This window comes from Mus musculus, chromosome 12, assembly GCF_000001635.26.
Source record: "Mus musculus strain C57BL/6J chromosome 12, GRCm38.p6 C57BL/6J".
Taxonomy (NCBI): Eukaryota; Metazoa; Chordata; class Mammalia; order Rodentia; family Muridae; genus Mus; species Mus musculus.
The window spans coordinates 85,528,954-85,546,397 of NC_000078.6; the positions used below are offsets into that span (position 1 = coordinate 85,528,954).

Below are 17,444 nucleotides of genomic sequence, written 5' to 3' on the forward strand. Positions count from 1 at the left end.
GACTGGACAATAGTTTAAATGTTTTCATTTTGTTTTTAAGATTTGCTTGTTTGTTTGAGTGTTTTGCCTGCACATATGTATGTGCACCATGTGTGTGCAGTTGCCCTTAGAGACCAGAAGGAGTCAGATTTCCCTGGAACTGGAGTTACAGATCATTATAGGCTATTGTGTGCTGGGAGCCAAACCTGGGTCCTCTGCAAGGGCAGTAAGTGCTCTTAACTCCTGAGCCTTTTCTTTGGCTCCAAGAATGGCATTTTGAAACAAGTTTCAGGGTCCTGAGAGTGTTCCTTGCTGCTTGTGAAATTGCTTCTAGAGCCTTCCACAGGAAGGAGATAAGAAATATATGCCTAGATGTCACCCCATATATAAGCACGTCTGTATTTGTGTCTTTCTATCTGCATATATATGTATACATACATACATACATACATACATACATACATACATACATACACACATACACAGACACGTATATATAATTCATTCTGACCACTCTGACTCTGGTCAGAGCCCTACAAGACTTGTTTGAGCTTCCCCCTCCTTGGACAGAAGAAACCTACCTGTTATCTACAATTTATTTTAGTAATTCCTTTTCCCCTTCATGACTGGAACATCTTCATCTTTTCGAAGCATTTCAGTATCCAGCTTCCTCTGTGATGGGAGAAGCCAGCAGGACACGTGGAAATTGAACTGGTTGGTTCTGGTCACATGATCAATTGCAGGTATGATCAGAGGTAAGTAGAGGGTTTTAGGTTTACTAGACCATAGTATCTTTCCTGAGATTTTTTTTTTTTTTTTTTTTTTTGTTCTTTTGGTTGTTCTGGTTGCAGAGGCAGATGCTTCATAGAATATCTGGTTAGAAGGGAAGGTGAAGCACGGTTGGGTAGCCTGTCTTTGCTTTGGTCTAGCAGAATTGCTATGTGTTGCTAGGCAGGAAGATTAGCGATCTCCTGCCTCTACCCATTTCCCTTAGTGATGGGGAAACCGAGACCTAGAGAGATGTAAGTTGCCCCAGATGAACTAGCTGGTTCAAGGAGACAGACTCAGGGCAAGTTCATGTTCTCACATCTGTGTCCTTCTCACCGTACTATGTGGATTATGGGGACGAGCAGAGGGACTCAGATCTCCAGGAAAAACATGTTGAAGTTGATTCAACAGTTTTAGTAGCATCCTGATGATTTCTCTGGTCATCCACAGAGTACCTAAAACACCGAGGCTATACTACCTGCCCTCCTCAGGACATGGACACTCTTACATTTTCCTGTTTGATATAAAGAAGGGATCGAAACTTTTCTTTCTTTGCTTTCTTCCTAGTTACTGTTTTTATAGTCTCCAGCACAGTTCATAGAACACAACAGAATTCTATTACTACTTACCGAAGGAGTGGATGCAGGCTCTTGGGAGCGACTTCCTGTAAAAGTTCTCTGCTGCCTTTGGAGTAGCACACGGGTGTGAGAGACCGCTCATGCATCAGCTGGTGCTCCGGCCCTGGGCAAGTTTCTTAACTTCTCTGGGCCTTAGTTTCTCCAAGTAATAGTTACTCTGGATGGTTGACTTGTGAAGTTGATAGAATTTAGATTCACTTTAAAGAGGACAGCACCACTCCCTGGACTCAGGTCATGGACTGAATTCTAGGGAGAAAATGGATTAGCGTTAGAATTTGTCGCTGTCTTTTCTGGGTGAAGATGTAAGGTGACTAGCCACCTCTTGCTCTCACTAACATTCCTTCCTTACCTCAGTGAACTGCATTGTCTGGAGTCATGAGCCCAAATAAGCCTTTGGCACCCTTAAGGTTGCTTTCTTTTGAGTCTTTTGTTGAAGCCGTGAGTCAAGTAACTAAGAAGCCCCACCCGCAGCATCAGATGCTCTTGGCTTCTTTTAAATTAAACTGGATAGTTCCTAAAGCACGCCTGCAATCTGTAATCCTGGGATTCCATTACTCACTGAAGGTTATAGAAAGTACCATGAAGGTTTCTAGATTGAGGTTCACGTGACAAAACTATCAGAGGCCACCATGCACTTAGACTTAGACCATGAGCTGACTTCTTCCTATGAGGCAGGCCCAGGTGGTTGCTGGTAGACACTGGAGTGCAGTCCTGGGGCACCTCTGAGGGTCAGCGGTGTATGTGAAAGTGATGCTTGTCAAGAGTGCAAAATAGTATCAGGCATGGCAACATCTGCCATCGCTAATTTAGATGCTCAAGACAAGGTCTCCCCTGGGACTTTTGGAAGGAGTATTGCTTTCCACTGACTTTGTATGGTAATGGAGAAACTGCTTGGAGAGCTCCAGGGTAATTAGTGGTAGGCTCCAGGTTAGACAGGCTTATAGTAACTCTTATCATCTACCTGTCTTTTTCTTTTTTTTTTCTTTTCCGTTTTAAAAGTTTACAAGTGCTCTATCTGTATGTACACCTGCATGCCAGAAGAGGGCATCAGATCTCATTATGGAGGGTTGTGAGCCACCATGTGTTTGCTGGGAATTGAACTCAGGACCTCAGGAAGAGCAGCCAGTGCTCTTAATCTATGAGCTATCTCTCCAGCCCCTGTCTGTTCCTTTACCAGGCTAATACAGAACACTAATTGATTGGTTGATTGATTAGTGAGAAGTGAAAACTAGACGCAGGTCGTTCTAGTTCCTTAAGACTCAAATAGTTCTTGAGGAAAATGAAACTACAGAGATGTGTAAACAGTCTCTGAATAAAATAAACCCACTTACCCAAGAATTTTACAAGCCAAACACCTCCAACATGCTAGGAAGCCCAACCAAACAGCATGGGTCTGAGAACACAGGTGACCTATTGTTTTCCAAAGATTTATTTCTATTTATTTTATGTGTATGAGCATTTTAATTCATACATGCAGTGCTCATGGAGGCCAGAAGAGGGCATCAGATTCCCTCCCTGAAACTGGAGTTAGAGACAATTGTCCCCCTCCATGGGTGCGTTGGGAACTGAAGCCCAGGCCTCTGCAAGAGCAGCAAGTGCTCTTAACTGCTGAGCCATCTTTCCAGACTACAGATGATCTCCAACACCCTCCCCCAGCTCATCCCCCAACTCCTGTTCTCTTATGTCAGTGTGAGAGTCCATGAGCCTTCAAGATCAACCCTTGTTTCTAGTGGTCAACCCAAGTGATATGGGAATGGTAAGCTTGGTGTCTGCTTTCTGGAATTCGAGAAGGAAATATGAAACTGATGCTTATTACACGTCTTTGAACTCTGGGAAAGCCAGTCAGCTGTGGTGAGACCTTCATAGCTCTCACAGTCCCCCTCTAGGGTACACCCCAATTCATCTGACATCCACTTATGGATCTGGTGATCCATATCATAATGCTTCCAGAACTTCCCAATAGTGCCATGAGCTGGGGACCAGACCTTCAACACATTGGCCTCTGGGAGATGCTCCAGGTCCAGCAGGACCCAGCTGTGCTGGGTGTAGGGATATTCCCCTTCCCTGTCTGCTGGGTGTGTGCCAACGTCTCCACACCATGGTTTGGGGGTTGTATGATGGATGCTCTCAACCCTTCATGGCTAGCCAGAAATGTTTTACCCGGAGAATCAGAACGACAACCCTTGCTCCTCTTCCCTGCAGTTGGCCTTCCCTCACTTAACAATCCAGGCTTCCATCCTTTCCCTCAGAACTGGTCTTTCTCTGCTGTCCAGGCAGTTCTTGAAAAGACTGCGCTAACTCAGAGCGATTACGTTGGGACTTGAAATAGATGTTTTTCCTGTCCCACATATGACATGGTGACTTCCTCAATAGAAACATCACTTCAAGAAGAACAGGACGTTCTTGTAGCAGAGCCAAGAAGGTCACATGACCAGACAGTTGGGGGCCTTTTGGGATCTTGTTTCCTCTTAAGTTGTTGGCAAGGGCTTGTCTGCGAAAGCCTGTTAGTGACAGATGCTGGCGAGCCCTCGTGAACTATTCCTTCCCAGAGTCAGTGCAGAGCACTCTCTGCAGGGTACAGAAGGCTAATGAATGAACGCTGGAAGGGGTGTTGGAGAAAATTCATGGGACATCTCTGGTGATCTCAGGGTGATGAACCTGGCAGGCAGGAGCTTCCTCATGTGACGACCAGGGAATCCCCATGACTGTTTTATCTCTGATTTCATGACACCCTTAAAGGAGGTCGTAAGGTTTGGACAAGCAGCCCAGTGTGCTGACTGGGGAATTCCTTGGCCTAGTCGGGAGCCAGCTGGAATGGAGAATGGGAAGCAGAGGGAAGAACTCGAGGTCAGCCAGAAGATAAAGGCGTGGATGAAGGATGAGTCTCAGCTCTGACACTAGCTCCAGATCCCCCAACCTCCTAGACACATGGTCAGAACTTATTGGGAAGTGACCAAGCATTACAGCGGAGAATCTGTGTAGCAGCAGGGCTTGGGGAACTGAGGAAGATCTTCAAGGGGCCCCACAGCAAGGGGAAATTAGCTGAGTCAGAAGCCAGTCAGAAGAACCTAAGCAGGAGAACTTGGTCTGTTGAGTTCAAGGAAGCTTCACACTGAAAAAAGAGTTGGGTGTTTTAAAACTGTGGCTTCCCAGTACCGTGAAAACCTTTGGTGGGCACCAGGTGATTCACATTTATTTAGTGAAATCTTCCAACAGCCTAAAGGCCAATGGGAGAATCCCCAGGCAGACTAGGAAACCCCTTCAGGGTACCAGCAGTTTTCTAGGGCCACCTGTTCTGGGTGCTCACAGAGAACAAACAAACACACAGTCAACCCTTACACCCAATGTATGTTTGAATCCTGCTCCCCATGGGGAAATATTAAGTAAAGAGTGGTGACCCAGGAGCTCCGGGGCTTGGGGTTGCCAGGGTAGCTTTTGGAGGAGGCAGGAGAGAGCTGGATCTTGAGCAATAGATAGGATTTAGCCAGATGTTGAAAGAGGGAGAAGCAGAGCTGGGGGCAGAGCGAGGTGAGCAAGGCTTTCAGTGGGTGGAGCATGTGTGCAGAGAGGATCCTGGGAAGACAGCTGGTTCTAAGGTGGGAAAAGGCAGGGCTGCTTTGAATGGGAGAACTGGAGATGATAAAGACTTGAATTGTTATCGTATGCATTTTAGAGAGTCTTGCTGGTCTCAAGGAGTTGGACACATCCAACTTAGACTAACTTAAGATTAAAAAAAATAAAAATGAAAACCTATCCTTTTACCTTCCCATAGAGGCCAAGGGCATGAGTTAGAAACACAGAGGTCTAGGTGCTCGGAAGAGCTCTTGGGGTTCAGTCCTCCTCTCTGCACTGGTTGGTCTGTGCTAGTCGGTTTCCCAGCAGGCTTTCTGCAATGTTGTGGTTCCTTCGGACTCCAGGCTATCCTTCATTGCAGTGTAGCGATATCTGCCATCGTTCCAGCATGATTCTGAAAACTGAGAGTTGATGATTGACTCAGCCGGGCCTGTACCCAGGGCCAAGAGGATGTAGGGTTTCTGCTGACCAGGTTTGGGTTGTGGCCCAAGAGGACAAACAGAGCTGACCACATAAGAGGCTGTCATTGGAATGGTGTGACTATGGCTGCATGTTCCCCTCAACTGTACACATGCTGAATCCTAAAAATGTTACGTTAGAGTACTAAGAAGGTAGAAACAGATGGAGACACATTCACATGTGTACTGCCTATCTCTTAGGATGCGATGCTCCAGGCTGCCTCAGGGATAAACCTCCTTTCTTTATAAAGGCACCTGCTCAGATAGTGTGTTGTCACAATGAAAGAATAATACAGTCACTGTGGCAGATATTGTTGGTGGCTGCTGTAGTTAGAATGTCCTCTTCAAAACTCATGTTGAAATAAATACACTTTAAAAAAAAATCTGGTGTTGAAACTAGGGCCTTGTGTGTGCTAGGCAATCTCTAATGCTAAGCTGTTTCCCTAGACTTCTTTTACTAGTATCTATCTATCTATCTATCTATCTATCCATCCATCTAATGAATCAACCTGGGAACCGCTTTCTGATGAAAAGAGTGTATCTATACAATGTTCTCTGTCGTCCACAGGCTTACTTGCTCCTCTGCCATGCTATGTCACAGCACAGAGACTCCTGCTGAATGCCATTGTCATGCCACTAGACATCCCAGACTCTAACAGCATGGTCAAAATAGATCTATATTGTTGGTAGATTATCCAGATTCGGGCATCCTGTTAAGGCCTCAGAAAATGAGCTAAGCCAACGCTCCAATCTTATGCCCTTGGCTCTTACCATTTAAGTAGATATTGGTTGAATTCTCAACTGTGGACACATGCATCTCTCTCTGTGGGCTCTCTGATCTCAGACCCACTGTGAACATACCCAGCCAGAGTGCTGGGGAGATTATTCTTCTGGATGCAGTTCCCATAGCTCTGCTGTCTAAACCCCCCAGTTCTCTCTTCTCTGGGGGACGGGCTCTAGGGTCCCATTCTACAGTGTTTCTCAGAGTTCCAGGTTCTTGGAGAAGCTCTTGAAGGACACACTCTCTGTGGACTTTCTGCCCCCTTGGTTTTTCTAATTCCCTTGTGGTATTTTATGAAATTATCTCCTAAATTATCTATTTGCACTCGACCCTGTGTCTGTTTTTGGAGAATCAAATTAAGATATTCTCCAAGTGGAAATCCAGGTGTTGTTGCCAGAAGGAAGGTGAGAACTGGATCAATGGAAGATATGGTGATAATAGTTTCCTTTGGCTTAATTTTTTTGATGTTTTTAGTTTTCTTGTCTGGTAGGTATCTCCTTTCTCATTGGGACAGGTCCTGTGTCCTCCAGGGGGAAAAGCACAAGTTTCTGACTGTGGTAGCTCAGAAAGCACAACAGAGATGACCTGATATTTGTGCCTATTAGGGTTCGTGAATAATGAACAACTAGCCTATGAGCTTGTGTTCTTTTGTTATAACAAGCCAGGTGTTTAAAGTAGCGATCTTGGAGGCTGAAAGTCTGAGACCTGATCGTGAGGTTCTGGTGGACATTGTCACCAAGTAAAAGGATTTCAAAAAGGGAAACATGGGAAATGGTTTCCTTAAGCGTGCGTGAGATCTTGAAAGCGCGATCATCTCGAGGACAGGAACAATTTTTGTGAAGATTTGCCTTTGCATCCAAGAAGTATTTGTAGATTGACTGAAGGCTAGAAATCAAGCAATACCCATGCCGTGAAGCAGGTGGGCATATGAACAGATGACTTTGGGCTGCTTCTAGAGAGTTCCTTGAGGTCTGGGGCTTCCTCAGGGAGGACAGGCTGAGTACCTAGGCACACATCTCTAGGTCATGGCTATCTGTTCACTGGTTCTTTCTTTCTTTTCTCTCGGTCTCAGAGCTAGAGCAAGTTTTCCAGCCTCCCTCCTAGTTTGGTAGGAGAGTGTGACCTAGGCCTGGTCCTTCAAAGCTCTCCCCTGCGATCTGCTATCCTCTCTCTTACCTGTCATCTGCTGGCTCAATGTTAAGATGCTGGTGTGGAGAACTCTAGGCCATAGTTGGAAATGCATGCTACCATCTTGAAGGGGATTGGGTCCCTAATTGACTGTGTTTCTCAATGGTCTATGACAGGAGTAAGAAATAAATTTACACCAAGATTGGGGTGAAGGCAGTGAGCTCAGCAGCAGCCATGTTCCAAGGGGACACATTTCAACACAGGGAGGAAGGGCGGGGAGAGTAGATCTGGACATCTCCCAATGGGGCTGCATTTTTTCCCCCATAGAATGAAAGCAAAACAACGTTTTCACAGATGCAGTGAAGTGGGAGAGAGCTGATTCCCAGGAGGGACTCGGACCCCTTCTTAGCGTGAAGATTTTGTGGTGATGGGACAAGTGCAGAGAGGCCAGGCCTGGGGTGTGGTGTGAATCTGTTCTTACAGAATTGGCCACTGAAACTGGGAGTACAGGCTGGCTTGAGGAAGGGCTTGTGAGGGGAGGGTGGCAGGGGTCCTGAACTCAGCCTTGGTCTTCTTCTCCATTTGGGAGATTGTAGGGTGAGTTGGGGAAGGTGTGACTGAGCTGGAGAGGGAGGCTGTGGAGACCCAATGAGCCATCAAAAAAAGTGCAGGGTAGGAGGTGAGAGCCAGTCACTGACGAGACTGTACTTCCTATATTGAAGAGAGAGCCAGAACGGATTTGGTTCCCTCAGGATGAATGTGACAGGAAAGTAAAGGTTGTGGTTGTGTGAGAGCTGAAGTTTGTAGGACACATGGAAGCCAAAGGACAGTTTACCATAGTTGTTTCTTTTTTTTTTTTTTTTTTTTTTTTTTTTCGAGACAGGGTTTCTCTATATAGCCCTGGCTGTCCTGGAACTCACTTTGTAGACCAGGCTGGCCTCGAACTCAGAAATCTGCCTGCCTCTGCCTACCGAGTGCTGGGATTAAAGGCGTGCACCACCACGCCCGGATCCATAGTTGGTTCTTATTCTGCTTTGTGGGTTCCAGGTATTGAACTCAGATTGTCAGGTGTGGTGACAAATGCTTTCACCCACTGAGCTATCTTGTTGGCCCCTGTATGATCAGAAGATAAGGGTGGGGGGAGGGAGGAGGAGGAGGAGATAGAAAGCAATGTTAAAGACAAAGCTTGATTTGATACATGTAAAGTCTTTACAAGACAAGCTTTTGTGCAAAAGGTCAGTTAGTGGTTGCTACTTCCGGGGGCTCCTGAATTCAAAACTCCAAAATCAAACCAAGCTACCAAAAACACAGTTTCTTACTCTGTATCATATTTTTCGATGCTTTAATAAATGTAACTGAATTTGGTATCATCATGGTCCTTTGTGTCCAAGGTCTAGACCAGCCCTAACTAATTCCTGTGCAGCTACAACAATCCTATCCTTGACCAGTATCTGTGGGGAAGAGAGGGGAATGTGCAGATCCGTTGGGAGCCAGGTGCTCACTCTTACTCTGAAGCCAGAGAAAGTTTCCCTCCTCTTGCGCGCGCCGGACTGGCCAGCAGTAACGATGCTGCAACAGGATCCTTCTGCACACGTTTATTGGGAGAGCTTGATTGCAGAGGCGAAGAGACCCCGAGCCCAGAACTGGTGCTGCTTATATAGGCCTAGGAGAGGCGTGTCTCACACCCGGATTGGTTATGCACTACGCCTCATTTGCATGTTCCTCATCTGATTGGCTACTCTCTCTCTGTACCTCACAGAGCCTCATTATCATACCTCATTTGCATGTCTCACATCTGATTGGTTATACTCTCAAAGCCTCATTATCATGCCCGGGCCAGGCAGTGTCTTTGCAAAAAACTTTACTGCATATGTACACATTGGTTGTTTGTCAAACTTATGCATGGTGGCCAGCAGTAGTCAGTGCCACTCTGCAACGGCACATGTGGCTTTCCACACCCTCCGAAGCTTTAAGACTGGTAGTGGGGATGGGGAGAGAGTGGCCTCTAAGGGGAGGTCAGAGAATTGTTGCTGAGAGCAGCAGGAATGGAGCCAGGTGGCACGGGGGTGGGGGTGTGGGTGGGGTGGGGGGGATTGGGGGTGTGTGTGTGGGCAGCAGGTGTTCTGGAGAGCTAAGTTCTGCAGAAGGATGGCTCTGGCAGGTTCACCAGTTTCTCTCCTCCAGCTGTGCACTGTGAATGGGCTGTGGATCACCGCTTCTTGGGTGGGAGCTAGGCAATCTCTAGGCTATAGCCACCTTGGCACCAGAGAGGTTGAAATCTAGTTTACAGGGATGCAGGGAATGTGACCTGGGGTCTGGGGGTTGCTTTTGAATCTGTGCCAAGTGCCTTCCTGGATCATCTCCTTATAGTGCCTCCATGCCACCTTCAAGGTTGGTGCTGGTCCCAGTTTCTACACTGCAGCAGAGGAGAAGACCAAGGCTCCCAGGAATGAAGGAATTGTCCCACTCCGGGATACATGCCAGTAAGTACCAGACCAGGAACTCTGTCTGGGTGGCTTGGTATGTAGGCTTCCAAAGACTGTGCACCTTGGTGAAACTGAGGCAGTACCTGGCAGGTATTGTGTTTGAGAGAGGAACTCTTTGAGACAGAGAGATACAGAGAAAGAGATAGAGAGTGAGAGAGAGAGAGTGCGCGAGAGAGATAGAGACAGACACAGACACAGAGAGAGACAGAGAGAGCGCGAGCTTCCGTTTGCTACAACCCCTCCTCACATTGTAACCCCCCAGTCCTTACGTGGACAGTGCCAAAATTGAGTTACGGATGGCATGAAGCCTGCTCTTGAATGACCACCAGGCACTCAAACTAGGACCTTAGATGGGAAATAGCCAGCTTCTGCCTGACACGGCACCCTTCTCCTTGCCCAGGACTGTCCATCTTGGGTCCTCGACTTCTCTGGCCCTTGCCCTGGGACCTGTGAACCTCACTTGAGAGCAGCACCAATAAATCTTAGCTCATTTGCTGCCAATCTGGTCTGATCTGGTGTTGTTGCCTCACTTTCAAGCCTCTCACTCTGTAGCTGAGGCTGACCTTGAACTAGTGATCCTATCTCCCGAATGCTGGGATGACAGGGGTGTAACCAACACACCCACCTATTTATCCTCTCACAACGCCTGATTTGTTTACATATTCTTCCTTCTGCCTCCCTTCGTGGGAGAGAAACTCCAGAAGAACAGGACTTAGTTTTGCTCAGGGTTGGATCTCCAGTGCCTAGGACAGTACTAAACATATAGCCCTTGCTAATAATTGTTGAATGCACACTTGTCTGTTTTCCTGGCACTGTGCTACATTCTATTCAGGCTTTATCTTCCGAGCTCTCTGAAGCCCCTACTGGTTGCTCACAGCAGGCCCTAGAACCGGTTTCAGTAGATAAGGAACGTGGAGCGTGGAGGACACAGGTTCCCTGTCCCAATTTCTCACTGCAGGTCCTAGGTGTTAGAAGCCCTGGGAATAGACAAAAAGTTAACAGGAATTCACAAGGTCAGGTGTTCAGGGGGGTTCCACCCCCGAGGCTGCTGTTAACGGCACCATCTGATCCCAGCACTTCACACCTTGCTTAGTGTAAAAGTCCTTGGGGGTACAGGACAATCACAGCCCCCAGAATTCAGACCAAATGAGACAAAGAGGAGGGAGCCACCTTCAGAGGCACTGCAGTTCTGGGGCGCCTGCCTTGCTCACCTCCCTTCTCCTCTCAGGTTCAGGGATGGAGAATGGGGTGGGGTTTGGCCTGACCAGAGGTCTCAAGGAGAGCCAGAGTTCAGTGTCAGGCTCCTGGCTAAAGGCAGGCTCCCTTCCTAGGCGTGAGCCTTTGGGGCTCGTCCAGCTACAAACGCACAGTACATCCTAAGAATCACAGCCTGTCTGCTTGGTGTCTAGAAAGTATTAAGCTTTTGGGGGGGGGGGGCAAAGAGTGGTTTAGACCGGCTCCTGAGATTGAGGTGTCTGGAGTGGATGCTCACTATCCAGCTTTAACCTGACATGCAGGGTGGCCCCGTTCTCCACATCCTTCACAATTTTGTGGTTTTCCCTTCTTGGTCTGCATCAGTCAGCCTTCCAACTGTCTTTTTAATTTTGTTCTCTTTCTTCCTTTCTTTCTTCCTTTCTTCCTTCCTTCCTTCCTTCCTTCCTTCCTTCCTTTCTTTCTTTCTTTCTTTCTTTCTTTCTTTCTTTCTTTCTTTCTTTCTTTCTTTCTTTCTTTCTTTCTTTCTCTTTGCTTTTGTGATGTATATTTCTGTTTTGTTTTGTTTTGTTTTTTGGTACTAGGGATGGAACCCAGGCCTTTGCCCTTGCTAAGACTGGCCTGTGGGGATGCCCGTGGGGCATTTTCTTTGTTGCTGATTGCTGTGGAAGGACTGGGCCCCACTGTGGGTGGTGCTATCCCTAGGCAGCTCCACCACCGTGCCTTTTCCCAAGCCCCTTTAATATTTCACTTAAAATAAATTCCTTATCCCTCAACATCTGCTTGCTTTTTGGCAATTAACAAGCACATGATGCACACACATTGAAGACCTGTGACTGTGAAGGCACACCCCCACAGAGAAGGCAGACAAACAAAGCCCCAGACCTCCGGAGATTTAGAATCTGGAGTTGGAATAAGTGTTCAGCCCTGGGCTAGATCCTTTCCTGTGTTCTTAATGTACTCTAGATTAGCCTCTAGACAGATGTGGTAGAAAGCCACCTAGAATTTGTTAAAATCATAAAAATGTGACACAGACATCTGGAGGCCCTCCTCCTGTCCCAGACGACTCCACCCAACTCCCACCCCTCCTTCCATTTTATTCCGGGGGGGGGGGGGTAGGCGTGGGCATGTCACTGTGCTGGGGCTTTCTCTGACTGTGTGTGTCCAAGGCTACACAACTGGTAAACATTCTCAGAGGCCACCTGTTCTAGGAGGGTGGACCCAGCAGGGCAAACTCATCTTCACCCCACTCAGGCTTATGGTCTGGGCTCCGGGAGTGCAGGGAGAGCAGGTGGGCACTGGGTGTGCTCAGTCTGGGGTAATGCCCATGGCTCCTCCTACAGGGTGTCAGCATCGCTCCACTCCCCAGCCTGGCTGTGTGGTTTGGGCATGCTTGCCAAGTGCTCTGCTTTCTGTTAGGAAAGCGTCAGCTGTTTCCTCATTCTTTCAGGGTCCTGACATCACTGTTTATGCTCAGCAACAAGCAGCCCATAAGCTCATGCATACAAGAGGTGGCCAAGTGTATGCAGCAACAGGAGGAGGAAGCAAGAGCACAGGGACCACTGTCTACATGAGGCAGGGGGTCGCTACCTGCCTCAGACACCTGGCAGAGGTTCTCAGTTGGGACCAGTGGACACCATGACAACTTAGAGTGACTCCAGGACTGGTTGAAGGGACATCATCTGGGACATTGACTCAGAAGGGGGTCTTCCCTATGAATCTGGCTTGCCCTTTCTTCTCCACAGGGGAGCGTTCTGAGGTCCTGAGGGGTGGGGTAACTTAATGTCAGGATCTCGGTCCAATCCCTTAGATTACTGTGCGTTCAGACCCATTGTCCATTTTAACACTCAAAATCCTTTAACTGCATGTAGTATAACTAAATACAGACTCATGTCTGTGTTTTCATGATCAAAAGTATAAACAACATTTTTTTTTGAGACAGTGTCTTGCTACATTGTGAGGCTGGCCTTGAACCTGTCATCCTTCTGCCTCAGGCTTCTGAAGGTATAGACATGAACCACCTCACACAACATTTATTATTGTTATTAATATTATTATTTAAATAAAGGTTGAAATGTTCTCAGAAGCTGAAGAGAAAAGAATACCTCCCTAGCACCTGTGTCACTTCTCCAGAAGGACTTCATGACCTTCTGAATACAAAGTTCCAGCACATTATTCTGACCCTGATACACCCAGGGGTGTAATAAACGCTGGCTTTGAGCTGGTGATTCTCCTGCCTCAGCCTTGTGGATATTACAGGTTTACGCTCCTACACTTGGCTGAAGCAATTTTAATGTCTGATCCAACTCTCATGTCTGGGAAGCCTTCTTGTATATATGTATCTCAGTGTGTGTACAAACGAACACACAGAGGAATGGTTGTTGTTGTTGTGATTGCTTTTATTACATCCAGAGCTCAGGTGAATGAGGAAGAGATCATTTCTGGAAGAGTCTATTCATTTTGTCAGAACAAGCATTTGGAAGCCTTGTCTCAGAGGCCCAGGCATTGCTCATTCCCAGAGGTCAATGTTCCCAGTCCTTGTCATCTTGAGTACGTAAGTGTGTAAGATACTGAACAGAAATTTCCTGGCTTCCCATACTAGAGGTTTAATTGTCCAGTAGTTATTGGAGCCAGGAGCGCATTTTCCCATGAAAGCTATGTTGTGCAGCTAGCTATAGTGGTTCCTTTCCACAGGTTCAGAACTCAGCAGACTGAGGTAGAAGGGACTGTGAGCTCAGGACCAACAGGGGCTACATAGAGACTGTCTCACATACATGCATACATACAACATGCATATATGTTAGACACGCACACACAGTCACTACTGGGTATGAGAATGAGCTAGCCCAAGATAGGATCAGGTCCCAGTTGACTTTTCTGCTGCTGTGATAAAACACATTCTAAAATGTTGTCTTGGGAGGAAAGGGTTTGTTTGGCTGATAGGTTTCAGTCCATCAGGAAGGAAGCCCAGGAGGAAACTGAAGATAGGAACTAGGAAGCAGGAACCGAGCAGAGACCATGAAAGAACGCTGCTCATTGGCCTGCTTCCAGGCTCATGGTCCCAGGCTCTGGAACGGCCCACAGACATAGCCACAGGCCAGTGCAATGGTGTCAGTTTCTTAACTGAGGTCCCCTCTTTCGGGGTGTGTCAAGTTGACAGCTGAAACTCGCTGTGACAGGCCAACAAGGTCCTGATGATAAATGGATGTGCGGGCTAGTTTTTTTTGTCAACTTGACACAAACTAGAGTCAGTTGAGAAGGCACAAACTCAAATAAGGAACTGTCTTCATCAGGTTGGCCTGTGGGCATGTCTGTGGGGCATTTTCTTGATTAATGATTGATGTGGGAGGGCCCAGCCCACTGTGGGTGATGGATGTTACCCCTGGGTTGTATAGGGGAGCAAGTTAAGTGAGCCACGGAGAGTAAGCCAGTGAGCAGTGTCCCTGCATAGTCCCTGCCTCTGCTCCATCATGGCTGGGATTGGGACATGTAAGCCAAAATAAAATCTTCCCACTCCAAGTTGCTTTTGTTCGCAGTATTTGTCACAGCAATAGAAAGCAAACCAGGATGGTGGGGAAAGGAGAGAATTTGACACGATGACTTTTTCCTAAAAGAAAAGAAAATGGGGTAGGGAGGAGGCATGGTCACTGCCCTGCACTGCCCACAGGGGACACCGAGCCTCTCTGTGGCGTTGCTAAAGTTAAAGCAAACGGAGTGGCCTTCACCTGGCACCCCAGGTTAGGGGACAACTGTCCCAAACTCAGCCACAATGCTTACTCACACATGCTTTGGGCAGTGGGAGGCTGGCGAGGAGATCATTTAGACCACAGCCCTACTGTCTCTTCAGTTCTTAAAGCGCATCCTCGAATCACAGCTGTTGATCTGAACCCTGTCCTCCGTGCTCCCGTGGAAATGTGTTCAATGAACTTACTCTGTTAAGAAGTTGAATGGAAAAAAAAAAAGAAAGAAAGACATAAAAAGGAAAGGAAACATGACTGGTCCTAGGTATGGTGGAGGAGAGAGTTTATTATGGATATGTGGGAGAGCAGAGCCAGAGGCAGGGACGTTTGGGAGAGCCCAGAGTGGTCGGGACCCTGAGCTATTTGAGGAAGGGCGAGGAGAAGGGATGGAGAACAGAGGAGCCAGGTGCAACAGCCAGGAGGCCCAGAGGCACAAAAAGAGCAGATATCTAAAGTGATGTGATTATATAGGGAAGAGCACCCTAGGTCCCCCTGGGCAGGACAGTTTAGGGTAGGGGGCAGGGTATGCCAGCCAGGAGGACCCTGTAATAGGTAGGGGCTGAGGGCTACAGAGAGAATCTGGAGGCCAGGAGGCGCCTCAGCTCTTTGTCTCAGGCTTGAAGTCTAACAGAAGTCATCAGCTCCCATCGAGGGATGTTCTAAGAGAATCAGTGATGCTCCTCATCACAGCCCCCCTGAGAATGTCATTTTCTGTTGTTGGCTTTGTTTTTGGAAGGACAAATGCAAGAACTTCTCTTAGGTCTTCACTCTGGGGGCTGCTGTATTTCTCAACACAGCCTTTATTTTCTGCGTGATATAAACCATGCACTCAACCATTCTAACCCCCACTCTTTTGCTTGGCTTGCTAGGAAGCTCATGTTCAAATCTACAGCCTCCTCCTGAACTCATGTAAAGACTCTCCCAACCTCAGAACAGAAATTTCTCCCTCAGACTCTTTGCCTTGCTTTTTCTTTTCCCTCTGTATTTCCTTACTTATCTATACTTTTGCTTTCATTATATTGTGGACATCTCTTAGAAATCATCTTAAGTTATTCTGGGAATGAGATGGTTAAATAAACACAAAGGTAGTGATGGGGGGCTTGCTTTTGCAAACCCGCTGGTAAGAAGAGTTGGGTGGCTTTGAACAACAGGCTATTCATAAGTACAGGGAATTTGCAAGGAACTCTGGAAGTCCCTGGGCTATTTATAGTTGCATTTTTAACAGATTCTAGAATCCGCTGAGTGGTGAATATGTGCCATTCTAACTGGAAAGGCAATTACCAAATTCCTTAGGAGTCCATTTGGCCAAGGCGTGGAAGCCCCTCTGCACTCAGGAGCAGGAGGCTCTGAGTAGAGCTGGGTTCCTTTGGTTAATACCTTCGTGTGGCCATTCAAAAGATCAAAGCTCAGACACTCAATCACAACCACTGATTTTGCAAATCCACAGCAACACTGGAGGGACTCCACACCCACCAAGTACTGAAGACAGCAGAGAGAAAGGGACCCAAGCCCTTATAAACGCAGAGTGTATGCACGTGACTGTTTCCCAATTAACACTCAACAGAGTCCTGGTGCCTTCATAGTGTCCTTTCTCAGCAGTGGGAAAAGAAACCCTCTGAGGCTTGAAATGACCTGATTGGGGTAAAATAATAAATAAATAAACAAACAAACAAATGCAAGAAGTAAAATTGTTTATTGTTTATTTATTTGTTGGTTGTGTTCAAGACAGTTTCTCGGTGTTAACCTTGGCTGTCTAAAACTAGCTCTGTAGATCAGGCTGCCCTTGAACTCAGAGATCTGTCTGCCTCTGACCCTCCCCCCCTGCAGAGCTGGGATTAAAGGTGTGTACAACACCACCAAGTTAAAATTATCTGTACATTATGCTAAGGGCTTGCCCACTTTACCTGTGCTCTAAAACCATAAGTAGGCTATGAAACCGCCTGGGATGAGATTTTAATGGAACCCAGGCTGCAGCACCAGGAAGGCACAGAGGCATAGTGGGGTAGAGTGAAGGAAGGGTTTAGTCTGCCAGGCACAAGTGCACCCAGCCTTCTGTCTTCTAACCACAAACTTTTTTACTTAGTACTGGGCCTGCCTGTCACAGCTGTCACGGGTGGTGGAAGTACTTCCCTAGACCTAAGGACACCTGCAAGATGGCGGGGGCCATCTGAGGTGCATCTGAAGCTGTCACTGCCCAAGTGTCATCCTCTGGAGTCATTACAGTGTGCCTGGGGCAGCCGTGACGGAAACAGAATCTCCCAGATGAGAGCTGTCAACACAACGACGTCCCCTCCAACGGAAGCAGCAGCTTTTGCAGTGGCCGTGACAGCTGCCGCAGCTTCTACAGTTAGACGGAGGTCTCTCTGGGCATCAGCTGCTGGGTTAGGGTCTCCCTGAGCAGCCATGAGGCACTGAAAGCAGCCTCTGCTCTTATAATGACAAGCTTCCCTGACTGCAGAAGGAGCAGCTAGTTCATGGGCAGTCTTGGAACTCCCAGGAAGGCACAGTGATGCTGTGCTTCCTGCTTTTCCTCTGAACCAGCTCAACCCAGTTGAGAGACACGGAGGCAGCCATGGTAGTCTCCAACCTGGCTTCTGTCCTTTCTAGACCTGGATGGTTGCCTGGGTGTTGCCTGGTCGCATTCTAGGCAGTCGCCAGTGTATCACGCTGTAAGAGGAAGA

General features: G+C 47.4%; 1 long non-coding RNA gene across 3 annotated transcripts; it reads left to right on the plus strand.

Moving 5' to 3' along the window:
• The first annotated feature begins 597 nt into the window (after positions 1–597).
• Gm32296 lies at positions 598–13,327 on the plus strand. 3 transcript variants are annotated; one of them, XR_381783.4, is made up of 3 exons: positions 598–734; positions 9,696–9,808; positions 12,474–13,327. It is a non-coding gene; the product is annotated as a predicted gene, 32296 (long non-coding RNA). The 3 variants fall into 3 exon arrangements; XR_872878.2 differs by lacking the exon at positions 598–734 and adding an exon at positions 9,217–9,303; XR_872879.2 differs by lacking the exon at positions 598–734 and adding an exon at positions 9,224–9,380.
• The last annotated feature ends 4,117 nt before the right edge of the window (positions 13,328–17,444 follow it).